The sequence below is a fragment of the Athene cunicularia genome (genome assembly GCF_003259725.1).
Source record: "Athene cunicularia isolate RWA chromosome 4 unlocalized genomic scaffold, athCun1 chr4_part3, whole genome shotgun sequence".
Lineage (NCBI taxonomy): Eukaryota > Metazoa > Chordata > Aves > Strigiformes > Strigidae > Athene > Athene cunicularia.
The window spans coordinates 9,649,064-9,662,076 of record NW_020799100.1 but is presented as its reverse complement, the minus strand read 5'-3'; the positions used below and the strand labels follow the sequence as shown (position 1 = coordinate 9,662,076).

Below are 13,013 nucleotides of genomic sequence, written 5' to 3'. Positions count from 1 at the left end.
CCAAGTCTTCCTTCCCCTTGCTACCACACACTAATCACAAATTAGAAAGCATTTTGTCAACACAGAGAGCTTATGCAAACCCAGATGAGAGAAATAAATCAGAAAAGTAACAATATCTTTGAACTTATGCTGCTTTAGCAAATTAATAACTGACCAGAATATATGCAGGGTGCTTTGAGTCTGTAGATACATATAATACTATAGTAGCAAACAGTGCAGTTTTAAAAGTCCTTAATAATAAAAACTGTGATTAAGCCCCAAACATTTTAAGCATTCACTTTTTACATTCAGGATCTCACTTGATTTTGCTGTTCGCTGATTTGGGAAAGCCAAATTGTATTTTTCTGCTCCACTTCTGTTCATACCAGGTTTACTTCTTAGCTCTGACACTAAACACAGCAGGATCGAGTTTAAATAAAAATATGCAGTTTCCAGTGGTCTGTGGATAGATTTTCCAGCTCACAGATATTCCCACTCACATCAGACTCTGTAAAAAGCAAAACAAAAAGCAAAGTCTAAGCCACATTTTAGTCCCAAGATATCTGCCAGTAGTCCTTTAATCCTGAAAGATAAAACCACAATAAGATCACTACATTCATGAAGAGCAGAAAGCCATCCTAAAATAAAGCCTTAAAACTGTGAAGTTTTTTCCTGAGTATTTTATTATGCACTGAAATAGCCGACTGCATCAGGTGGTCTGAGACACAAGCAAAAGCTGTTTCAACATTGACACTTCCAGCCTCAACAGAAAAATTATCCTGTCTTTTGAAAAAGTATTTACCACCTTGAGGCTGCTCTTTCCCATGCCAGTGTTCTTGTCCTCTCAGAACTGCTTAGGAGGGAAGCTCCTCCTTGGTTTAACTTATCTGCCATCAATAAGGGGTAACCGATAGAGAAGAAGAAAGTAATGTACATAGCTGCCTCTCCACATCTCTGAAATCCTTTGAACTAGAAGCCCCTCAAAGCTTTCACTGAAAGGCAGGTTTTTGCACTTGGACTGGGGCTGATAGCCCTGAACCATAATATTTACATTCTTTCTCTTTTATATTGCTTTTCCTTAGCACTTTCATGAGACACTTAAAATAGAAGGTGAGACACTATAACTAGACAGATGGCTGTTTAGTTGTATAGTGCTCCCTGTGGCTTGTCTGTGCCTATTTCTTTTTGATGAGTAGGGAAAATACCTACTAGGTCAATTGGTGCATCTCTTCCTACTCCTGCCAGTGCAAGATTACTACATCGCACCTCTCCATACTGGCTCATGCCCAAGAGACGACAGTATCACTTGCCTAGGTTGTGTAATGAAGGCTGCCGACAGCTTTATGTAGCTTGCTGACTTGGAAAACTAAATTGGCTCTTCTCATGGAGGATCTATTTGAGGTGCTTCCTCAGTTCATCTGACTTTCATGTCACTTTGTTTGCTGTCCATGACTCTTCTGGGAGGTTATCTGGCATTGTAGCACTTCAACAAAATTTTAGAATTTGTTCCTTCCTAATTCATGTTGTCACTGTTCTTCAAGCAAATTTAGTTTGTCATTTTCTTAAGGTCTCCTCATAGTAACTAATCTCTTGAATACCTAAGTCTAAACAAGAAATAATAAAAAGTTTCATTCATATACAGGAAAGTTTTCTGCATATGTGATCTGCTTCATATGGGGAATCTCCACTCTAACTAGTGTAGAAAGAATGAGACCTGTCAGCCTTCGTGCTGCCTTTGCACCTTTCTTCACAATTTGCTAATACTATGACACAAATAATCTCTGTGCAGTGTCAGAATGAGATTATATTTTAATAATCTGAAGAAGCACTCTTATTTGGTGTACAATTTATATACAGATGGATGTTTACTGTGCCAATGCTGCATCACATATGTGCATTTCAGTTAGGGCAAGGCAATTCATACTCTGCACAGTGAAAACACAAAATGATGCTACAACTAGAAAAAGAATGAAAAACATTACTATTACTGTCTCCAGCTGAAGGACACTACACAGAAGAAATCATTCTTGAAATTACTGGTATCAGTCATCATTTCTTCATAAACTGCATTTACATAGCTTAGAAAGCAGCAATGTTAATGATGCTTTCATTCCAAATGCATTTATTTTCTATAAATAATGTTTAAATCTGTTTAACTGTGTTTCAGCTGTGAAAAGGTAGAAGTGACTAAATGATTTAAATACTTTTACTAACTTGATTTTGAAAATCCAGATACTGGCCTAGTTTTTCACATTTTCAAAAATCATAGCTAAAATTATTCTTCTAATAACTTTTCCATTCAGTTACCAGGGCAGAGTTTTTTGTTTGTTCATATTCTTTTTCTTACAGAAATCAACAGAGCCATCTCTGCTCACATTTCATAAGACCATTTGTCTGGTTTTTCTAGCATACAAAACAAATCAAACATATCTTGGAACAGAAAAAAAAAATCGTAAAAGCTTCCTATCATGAAAACAAAACTTCCACTTATTATTAATTACTCTTTACAGTTTAGAATATTTAAGAACTTAAAAGGAATGGCTTACCACCATGAAAATAAATCCATTCTATGTAATGTGCTATACATAAGTATACATACACAACAGAGACACATAAAATGTAGGGTTTTTTACCTGAAAGAAGACTGTATAGTATGCTAGTCATTAATTATGACATTTAAGCTGTTTCCATTAGAGTTGCACTATAAATGTCTAAATATATATGCATGCCCATGCACACACACACACACTTATATATTTATCAGTGTTGGTTGGTGATCGTGGTTCTGGGTCAGTGAAACGTGTCATGTTTACAACTGCAGTTTTCCACCACTTCCCATGCACATTTATTTATTCCACAAAAGCAGAACATGAATATACTCAGAAACTTTTCCAAGTGATTTTGAGAGTATGGTATAAACAACATTGAAATCAAAATAGTTCCACTGCAAAATATCTCAGGTACTCAGAGGACCCCATATGCTGACAGCTAAAACACTGCAGGCACAATTATTGATTGAGCCCATGAGGCCACTACAATTTCTGCAGAACCATATGAACCAGAACAGTGAGGGTTGCATAGCTTAAAATGCTGAAGACTCAACACTATTTAGGCATCCCCTCGCATTAACAAAATTAGCAGGTGCTGCACTAGTGCTACATGTGGCTCACAACTTGAAAAGAACACGTAGTCACTTCACAACGATACCCTGCATCTGCAATAAATTGCTAACGAATTCACACTATTAGCTATCAGTCTTTCTGATATCACTTACAGGGTTCAGGTATCCTTAGTTTCATTTCCATTTTTATTTCTTATGGTCTTCCCATTTCTCCCACCTTAAATTTGTTTCTTCCCTGCTTTATTTTGTGACTGAATTTTTGCTGCTCTTTATGCCTGATTAGTCTTTCATTCTGTCTCCCAAATGCCATCTTAATTTAGATTCCTCCTCAAAACCATTAATTTCTCCACCTCTACCCTTTCCTTTAAACATAAGCAATGACTTGTCTCTTTTAGGCTGCAAATCTCACTAGGGCCTACACTTCCACTGTTTATTTGTACAATATCTGATTAATTTGTAATCCTTTGAAAATTCTTACTAATATTTTAGTAGGCTTTTTTTCCCCTCACACTGAGGAAGTGATACAGTGTTTGTCTTTTCTGAAGCCAGAGAGATAAAATGGACATCCATAACTAGATGTACAAAGCACAGTGGAAAAATTAGGTGGTTTCAGCCAGAAAAACTAACAATCAAGAACCTTTGGGCAGGTCTGAATTTTAACTTAAAGCTGCAAAATACATCATTTGAGACAGTTTCAAGTCTTGACCAAATTTTTACTGGAAATTACAGTAGCAAAACAAAGCAGAGTCTCCTGAGACACCCTCACATCTCAGCAAACATTGTTAATCACCTGGCAGCTTACAAGCATTTATTTCACATAAGAGGGAATGTTCCAGATGATTCTGGAATTTGATGGAAAAGATTGCTGAATTCAATAATATTAAAAACTCTGGCAGCACTAGTCAATATCAAACTTGCTGGGCCCAAAATATGATTTCTCTTAAAACATTAGTTCCTTCTTGCAGAGTGTAAATGCTGTAAGGCTCCAACTTACACTTGTTCTTTGCAAGACCAACTGGCTAGAAATTTTACAGACAAAACCCAAACAATTCACTCTGGGGCCCCACCATAAACAAAGTCATATACAATGCTATTTTTATTACAAAAGCTGTAAAGGTTTCCTGGAACGTCATCTGTTAAGTTACTGAATGCTACATACCTAATCAAGGTTTCCATGATACTGCCTCCAAATCCATGGACTTTCCAGGAGACAGGAAGATTCTGAATATCCTTCTACTGTTCCAGTAGAAGTGCTCAGGCTGAAGGAGAATATCATTAGCCAGAGTTTTATAAAGTTATGATTCTGATTAAGCATACATATTTTCTTCCGGAGATGGCAGTAGCATCCATGCACAGATCACTTAATGCCTTTCTGACTTTTCATTTCTGAGTTTTCATTTGAGTGCCTGGAGAGAACAATATTGCCTTTAATAAGTGGAAGATGTGACAAAGAGAGAGAGACATTTTTGCATTACGCGACAAACTAGTTTCATTCTCTCCCCCATGTTACATCCTCAGCATGAGGCATTTCTTCATTTCTTCTCCAGTTTGATTTGCAGTCACAACTGCTGTCAGGCACGATTTCACATATAGGTCACCAGCCCTGAAAAACAGTGGGGGCACAAAATAATGCAATTCTTATGAAGCCGACCTTTTCAAATAAGTTGATTTTATTTTTCCAGGCCAAGCTTGTATCAACAATATTCCACCAAATAAATACAGTTGAGGAAATACAGAGCCCAAATACTATATGGGCAAGCTGCAACAATGCCATTAATCTGCTCACCTGCCTGTCCTGCCTCCTCCCACCCAAGCCCCACATCGAGATCTTTCAGATGTCTTTAGTGTTTAGTTAAACAAAGAAGGTCTTTTCCTCTGTTCCAAGTCTTATCTTTCAGTTACTTGCCTAAAGAGTTATAAGTGACAGTTTTTAGCATATAGCCTTTTGTCTCCTTTCTACCATTATGAAGACCACCCAACATTTCAGCTCCTTTACCCTCCCTTCTCCTCCTACAGCTTGTTGCATCTTGGGTTGAAATTTCTCAGAGGTTCAACAACACAACATGTTCAACTTATAACAGATTCAGCATGTAATAAATGAAGCCTTGATCCTAACTGGATGCTATCGTAATACAAACTGACACCACGTATTTTTGGTTTTAAAATAAGCTTCTGATTCATGCTCCCCTGTTATTGGCAAGACCACGCGAGTGCGACAGAAATAAACTGTGTGACCTCTGTATCAGCAGGGGATCTGGTTTAGGTTGTGCTCACAGAACAGAAATGGGAGAAGGGGGAGCCAAACAAGCAACACTTCAGACTTCAATCGTCCTCCCCCCCTGCCTTAGTGTATACCTCAGCCTATTGTAGGGCTGTGCTACCATCCTCCAGGGCTTCCTTCTGGCTTCTGGTTGTCTCACAGTGTCATCTCTCAACACATTTCCAAATTCTACAAAACAAACAGCATTAGTCTATTATTTCTTACAATCTAAAGATGAGTGTCAGAGAGCAAGCTACTGTCAAGAAGGCAAGTTCTAAATGTCTTTCTAAGCAGAGATTACTTTGTTGAATAAAAAGCATTTCAGAGCCAAGGAATGATCATGTTTATTTTCTTATCTCCTTGATGAAATAAAACTAATTTCTCTCACGTTCAAAGAGATTTTGCTTGGAGAGCTCAGTGTTTAGAACTGCAACTCTTAGCATTCCTATTAGGTTCTCCTTGCAGTTTAAACTTTTGCCAGCAAAAGACAGAGACAAACCTGCTGGGTGTGGTCTGATGCACATCCAGGAGGTCTCTTGAACCATCTGTTTCTAATGGTTCTAACCTATGATTAAATCAATCTAAAAAAGAAAAAGCTGTGCGAAAGGAGAAAAGAATTTTATCTAGAAATGAAAGAAAAGTCAATCAAGTGTCATTTTCTGAAACACTGAAAAGGTGCTGCATCTACTAGCAGGTGCTAAACAGAGGAAAGCCTTACCCAGTGATCAGTGCCTTCCCTCCAGTGTACAGATCAATGGGTTCTCGTCCTCAACCACAAACCACAAGATCAATGAGCAACTTTTCTATCAGACAACATAAAAGGATTTGCCTTTTAAAACAAAAAGAAGACAAAAAAGACCCTCCCACAAAAACTTCTCTTGTCCATCAGAAACCTTTAGAAATGCACTTGGTAGTTTTTTCTCAGATTTCCAGTTGTAGAAATGTTGAGAGTTACAAGGCAACAGGCATGTTTGACCTCTGTGTTTGTATGACATGGTGCACTCATTTGTGCAGAGTTGCAAGTTAACTGACCCAGAGAGGTACAGAATTTGTAATGATGGTATCAGAGCATATAGGGGAATACAATAATATGCAACTACTGTACCTCAGGTACTTGACATTAAACCTGTTCAAACCAGTAAATACACTTTTCAGAATAGCCATGTTTGTAACAAAAAAGATTACATACTGGATTGTTCCCCAGTGGCACCAAATTACACTGCCCAAATTTTGGGATCCTACATAAAATATCCTATACCAGGAGCTCGTAACAAGGGAGTAAATTCACAACTGAGCCATCTGTCTGTAGTACTCGCCTGGACATAGTCCTCTGCACTAGTGTTCCCTCTCTCTGCCCACACCACCCCGCCTTGCCCAAACAGCTCTCTTCCATGATACCACATGCCCTTTGCCTGGCTCTGCACTGGGTCTACACTGCTCTGTATGCCACATGTATGCTTCTAAGCAACGTGCAGCAAGACTAATCACATAGAAAGCATGCCTCAATAGTGAAAAAGCAGGCGCGGACAGTTACCAGCCCCACCAATTTTCTTCACTGTCCCAGAGAGAATCCTACTGCTAAGGGAGACAGAAGTTCCTGGGCTCTTGTTGAGCTTGGACACTTCTTTTCAAAAGAAAAAGAACCAAAACCCAATTATTAAAAACAACCAAACCACAACAGCGTTCAAGTTGCAAACCACTTCAGGTACAGCAGAGTTTTGTGCCCTTCCTCTTGGCCATATTGGACTGAAGACACTGCTGTTTTCCATGTACCAGAACAGGACTGTGCCTGATCATTGCAGAGAGGCACCATTAAATGCCTCGAGAAAAAAGCAGCTCTGTCAGCTTCCTTGTGCCATGAGCCTCTCCCTATTGCATCCCCTGAGAAGACAGGCTCAGTCTAACCAGGGAGGTAGATGAAAAGGATCACCAGCTTATTTTGCTACATCACAGAACATTCCTAGGACCCCAGCCCTTAGGGGCTTTACTGAACCTGCTGTGTATTACACTCATTTGGCTGTCTCATTAAACACTACGTTTGGTAAATTCTACCCGCCTTAGGCCATGTCTACACTGTAAAGCTTTGCCAAAGTTTTGCACACCCAAGGTCAGCTCAGGGCATGGAAAATGCACATCCTGTAGCTGACACTGTTACATTGGTGGGACTCCACAGACTGATATTATCTGTGCTAGCAACAGAGTCCATGTCAGCGTAACTTCTGCTGTTCAGGATAAACCAGCATAAAACCTTTTGACAGTATATACTGTGCTTCCATGAGGTAGTCTTGTAGCCACAGCAGAATAAACATCTTTTGCTGGGTGCACAAGACATACTAATTGCAAGCTCTACTTGTACATTCCCATCCGGCTTCTCTTTGTTCACTTTCTCTTCCTTATACACCGTATAGCTCCCTAGCCTTTACTTTGGAAAAGACTCACAGTTGCCTCAGGATGTAACAGAAATTCTCTGTGAATTTTTCATGCTGTGTTTACAAAATACACAGGTTAAAACATGCTTTTGGAGCTCAGTTTCTTGCAGATATCAATTATATGAAGGCTCTTTTTGTTAAAAATATTATCAACATTTCACTGGGGGAGACATTTTCAATACCAAGAATGCAAACTAATGGGAGCCAAGGGAGTCAGTGATATGCAAAAAGGGCAACACCAGGTCTTTTGGATTGTCACTGACACATCATGACAAACATTCCCAAACATGTTCTGTGCAAAATAAACTGTGCCCTTTCTCCTTAAAATAAACATCCTTGATATACTTACTGAAACCAGGAATGTGCCATTACTAATGATAATGTAGTGCAGGAGACAGCTTTTCTTAAGGTTACCCAAAATATTTTTGCTGCTTCATCAGATGTATTGTTAGAGCTCACCAAACCCAGAGCTGTGGTGCACCTGTTTTCTCTCAGACACATCTTATTTTTCTTCCTTGGAAGTCCCAGCTGGCGTCCAGGTTTTCTTAAATTGCTACCAGAGCTAATTGTTAAACTTTTACCAGAGCAATGCCCCAGAAGATGCAGAATTGCTTTCTGCGCTGGAAGGTGAACAAATAGGTGGACTCAGTTGACCAGAACAGCCAACAAGATGGAAAGAGATGGTGCTAACATCAGCACAGGAGAGAAAAAGAGATACACCAACTGTAGCCAGGCAGGCAACCACAGTAGTTTCAGGGGCTTTGACTTGGGGGTGCTCAAAGCAGGAAAATTTTAGGGAGGCTCAAAGCAGGAAGAAGTAGCTTGGGGCTGGTAAAAAGCTGGCAAACAGGTGGTTCTGTCAGGAGTCACTCAGCTATGAAATGACAAACTCGGGGAAAATGTTTACTGGAACCCAGATTTGCTCCACCTGAAGGCACAGAAGGCAGTCTGTTTTCTTAATTTGTTTTTGATTTCTTTTGCTTGTTTGGATGCTCTGTGATATTATTCCAATATTATTTTTGAGTGGTTTCTCATTTAAGTAGATACAGAATTCAGCCTCATGGAATGGCTTCTCAACCTGTGACTGGACTATCAGGCACTGCTTTGCTAACAGAAAAATTAATCTCACTCTACAAACTGCAGCAAACCCAGCAGGAGAAATAGCAAATGGTAAAAGCTAAGAACAGGCAGCGCTTCTGAACTTGCATCCAGTTAGGGAAGAGAAGCAGTATTCAACTCACTTGGCAAACTCACAACTCGGTAACAGCTTTGCTGAAACACTTGCAGAGAAATTATTGACCACAACACCATGCATCTTGTTAAAAACAACAACAAAGAATACCACCACTAAAACCCTGTTCTAAAGGGCCTATGATACTAAAATAATAATGATAAGTTAAAAATTTAAGTAAATCTGGGCAATTGTATGCATACACAATAGAAAAGACTACTTTCCTGTGATAATCATCTCAAGAGGCTATATCAACATTTTCACACTCTGGCTTCAGGAACCACATCAGGAAATCAAACAAATGTTATCCCATGTGTGCAGCGAAGTTCTTTTTTCTTGGAACAAGCAAACCAAGAATTATTTTCTTAACAAACATACAACAGACAAAAGTGCTACTGAGAAAGATCATAAGACTAAGGAAAAAAAATAGTGATACAGATGAAAATAAAAGTTTAGAGAGACATAATTGAACACTTTCTTCCTTTCAGTCACAAGTGGTTGGAATTTACATACGTCGGTTACATATGGCCGGTGTTGTACAGAGGCAGCTTTGCAAGGTGCTGTGTGAATGGGACTCAGATCACCTCAATGGAAACTGAGACAAGCACTTCATGCTGTTGGGCCAACCTTAGAAAATACCCAGAAGTAATAAAGAGGAACAAATAGATGATGTAACCAGACATCTATAAGCTCAAAATGCCTGGTCAATGCTAGACAGGACTTCTCTTCAGGGATCTCAAGAAGAAAAACAGCTCTGCATGAGAAAACTCCCAAACTGATAAATACCAAGACTTGGTATTTTTCAGCAAATACGCCACTTGAGAGATTTCAGGGAGTAAAGCCTGTACTGCAGGGCATGCTCCCTGCGTGTAAACTTGCAAAGCATGTTAAAATGCAATGTGTATTATAAGGGACAAAACAATGAAAGCCTCAGTCCCACACTGAACATAGATTGTTATCTCTAAGAACATGAGCACAGTCAAGTCATGTTAAACTTTATCTGCATCATGTTCCCATTGATTTAACACATGAAAGAGAGACTGGGACGTTGCACTAGCAGGCAAGGAAAATAACATTAGAGATGGGTTAGGAGTTATTTTAGGATGGGCTCTTTTCTTAAAAGTCTTCAATCCAAAGATGGTTTGTTGCTACAAAACTAAAGCACACTGAAAACAGCATAGGGCATTTGTTGCATTTCTCCAAGCAACCCAGAATCTCTAGATTTTTATTTGTCCATTTCCCTTTACTTATTACCTCCCTTACGTTAAGGAAAGGAGTCCTCAACAAGCAGGATTAGTCTTCTGTGAGGGTAGTTACACTACCAACAGTAATAAACAAGCAGGAGCCATTTAAAACTTAGGAAGATTTAAAATGTGATTCAGGGAAATGCTTTCATTTTCAGGAAAAGAAAAAAAAAATCTTCAGGGGAATTAAGGGGGAGGGGGCAATTCTTCCCTAGAGGTTCAAATATATCTCCCAGGCAGCACAAAAAAATGTTGGTATTCTGTACCACCCAGTGCCTGCCCACTTCTATGCTTGATTACCCCGATAAATCAGAAAACCTGTTTGTTACAGGCTCTCCTTCCATTACAGCTGTTGCTCTGGTTAACATCTTCTGAATCATCCAATTCATCAGGATCACATACATGGGGTTTTAATCCTTTGATTTTTTAAGTTACTTTGTTCTGAATTTTTCGCTTCATCCCCTTACTGACAGAGGAACTGGATAAAGATAAATAAGTCAGAGTAGCATTGTTTTTCTCCCCTGCTTTTTATTTTGCAAGGGGTATAGAGAGGGGGGCACAGGGTAGCTCTCCATTTCACAGTTCTTTAGCGGTATCACTCAGCGTTGACAGTGTAGCCTGAAATTTGAAGAGTCTGAAAACCAGTGCTGAACTTCTGAAGTACAGTTAGCCCTATTGTGTTCTCTCAGTCATTAAAATGCTATCTTTGAAAAATGTATATTAAATAGACAAATAGCTTGGTGGTTATTCCAAGCCCTCCATCACTACAATGCCTTTCAGTACTAATTTCTGTTAAAGGAACAAAACTGGGAATTGAGTTACAACTGAAGTGTAATTGCTACATAAATTATACAGAGTGTCAAAGCTGGAAAGGGAAATGGGGAACACAGTAGGTCAGATGCTTGCTAATGGACTATGGAGTCTTTCACCTGCTCAAATCAAAATCAGACATGAGTACACCCACTGGAGGACACAAGAGAACATACTATAGAACACTTTCTCTCAGCATGATTTTAGGATTCATGCAGAGACACACACACACCCCCATATTCATTCACATGCCCTCAGAAGTCACCTTCAACATGTTTTCTGGCTAACCCGTTTAGTTAGGTAAACTTGCTAGTTTACTGGCAAGTGAAGAATATGAGACCAGACAGCTTTAAGACCAGTGACGATACAAACCTGCACCCCTCTGGGGGACTTGAGCACCAAAGCCACCGCCTCCTCAGGGAGGGCTGAAGCAAACCAATACTAAGCCCTCACTGAAGAAACTAACTTCATCCTCTGCCTGCCCAGTGCCCAGCACATGGGAATCACGGTCTCTCAGTACCACTGCGATATAGTAAATTATAATAACAGCCTGTAACTAAAGGGAAGATACCAATCTCTAATGGTGTTAGTTCTTTTTTTACAAAATAGCACATATGCATACAAACAGATGAGAAAAAAGGAATGATGACCAAGTCTCAAATTGTTACATGATTTTAGTATTGATCTGACACCCTTTGTTTTTGAAAATCAGACTGCATATTTCTTTGTAAAAACAAGCTCTATAGAGATTTGTGAAACTGAGTTTCTCCAAGTCTTAGCTACCTTCAGAACAGAGGATTTCAAAACTAAATATAGGCTATTTGTAAGAGCAAAAAATGAATTTTGATAAAGAAGGAACATCTCTAATACTTTACATACCTTGTGCTGGGTAAGACTTGCACCAACATTTATAAATTCTTTAAGAAGAAAATATCACAGCCCTCCTTTTCTATCCTTCTCACCTGCTTTTTTCCACCTACTTTTTTTCCCATTCAATAATGGCGAAACCTTATGAGATTACAAGAAAGTATTTTATTGACCAGTACAATAGATTCAAGATCTATCTATCTGTTCAAGTACATATCTAGCCATATTATGCCAGAAGGAACAAGTCTTTAATTATTGAGTTCCTAAAACTATGATCAAGGATTTTGCTTCTGATTAATTTCCAAGAACCATTAGGAATATATAGATCCAAAAAGAAGTCTGTGGCATCAACAAAAGTTCAATTTCTGGTCTCTCACATTTAAGGTAGAGAAAGAGAAACAAAGAAAACATGAATAAAAGAAAAATATAAAATACATGCACAAGGTTTCCTTGAAAAATCTCTCTTGTATTTGCTACAGAAAGAAGCAAGTAGCTGCTTTTGATTTAATTTATCTGCGGTATTAAGAACTCATAATAATATTTTTTACTAAAGGCTTTGAGCTCTTGCACTGATTGGACACAGTGTAAATCTCACCTATAAAGGAAAACCATAAAATAATAATCTAAACTTGAACAGAAAGAATTTTGTGAAGGCCCTCAAAATCAAATAAAGCATTTTTCCACAGAATCTCCTACAAGTAGAGGGTCAACAAGCAATATATCTGGGTTATCAGTAATAAACTTTAGGCCCAGTCCTGCAAGAAGCTGAAGGTAGTGAAGCTGCTCAAGAAAGACATTTAAGACTTTTCAGGAACACACCTGTATTCCACAAATGACAGAGTGAGAATAATCTCCTTGAACAAATTAAATCAGTCAGCTTTTGAGTTAAAACCACTGTCATTAGGAAAATATGTGAAAGAGTAATGACTAAAAGCAGCAATGCACACCATTTCCCCCATAATTCTTTCATTTAATCTTGTAGTCTTTCAACAAAAGACTCACAAATACTGAGAATATATTGCAAATGCATGTTCTTCTGCCTGATGACACAGTTATTTATGTAGCATTGTAT

The 13,013-nt window shown here is 38.7% G+C and overlaps 1 long non-coding RNA gene across 2 annotated transcripts; it reads right to left on the bottom strand.

Moving 5' to 3' along the window:
• Nucleotides 1-261: 261 nt before the first annotated feature.
• On the bottom strand, nucleotides 262-11,583 carry LOC113480234. Of its 2 annotated transcripts, XR_003398444.1 has the most exons (6): nucleotides 11,447-11,583; nucleotides 6,079-6,163; nucleotides 5,456-5,549; nucleotides 4,611-4,703; nucleotides 4,260-4,506; nucleotides 262-487 (listed from the first exon to the last, which is right to left on the bottom strand). It is a non-coding gene; the product is annotated as an uncharacterized LOC113480234 (long non-coding RNA). The 2 variants fall into 2 exon arrangements; XR_003398443.1 differs by having other exon boundaries at nucleotides 4,260-4,703.
• Nucleotides 11,584-13,013: the final 1,430 nt, after the last annotated feature.